This window comes from Sinocyclocheilus rhinocerous, unplaced genomic scaffold (genome assembly GCF_001515625.1).
Source record: "Sinocyclocheilus rhinocerous isolate Xijiao unplaced genomic scaffold, SAMN03320098_v1.1 scaffold955, whole genome shotgun sequence".
NCBI lineage: Eukaryota > Metazoa > Chordata > Actinopteri > Cypriniformes > Cyprinidae > Sinocyclocheilus > Sinocyclocheilus rhinocerous.
In genome coordinates, this window is record NW_015646369.1 from 113,043 (window position 1) to 113,593 (window position 551).

Genomic DNA, 551 nt, shown 5'->3' on the forward strand with positions numbered 1-551 from the left:
GAATGAAAGTCGTATTAGAGGCATGTTGAAAGAATTGAAAAGCTGAACTGGGAAAAACGCTGCATTTCTTATTACCATACACTGAGTTATGTTGCTCACTACCAGTCTTATGTCTATGGTGTCATTGAAATATTAATATGCCTAATACGGCAGGAAAGTACAGTACATGCATTCATAGAGTGTCAGCAATGTTTCAGGGACGTGTAACAGAGATCTTTCCGTCATGAAATCATCAGGCTGAGTCTCTAGTACATTACTGGGTAACACTTTAGAATAATGGTCCGTTGTTAACAAGTAACTATGCAGGAAGTAATAGGTAGTACTACATTAACACTTAACATAATACTATTAACTAATAGAGAAGCAAGATTAACTAAGCAGTAAGTAGTAGCAAATTTAGGACAAAGGTAGTTCCTTATTAGATATTTGATAATTATTAAATAAAAATATCCTCATTGAGAACTACTTGCAAACTATGACCAGTTAATAAAGAATAACCAATTAATTACTAATCACGGCAGTAACGTCTTAAGAGTGAACAACTGGGTTCT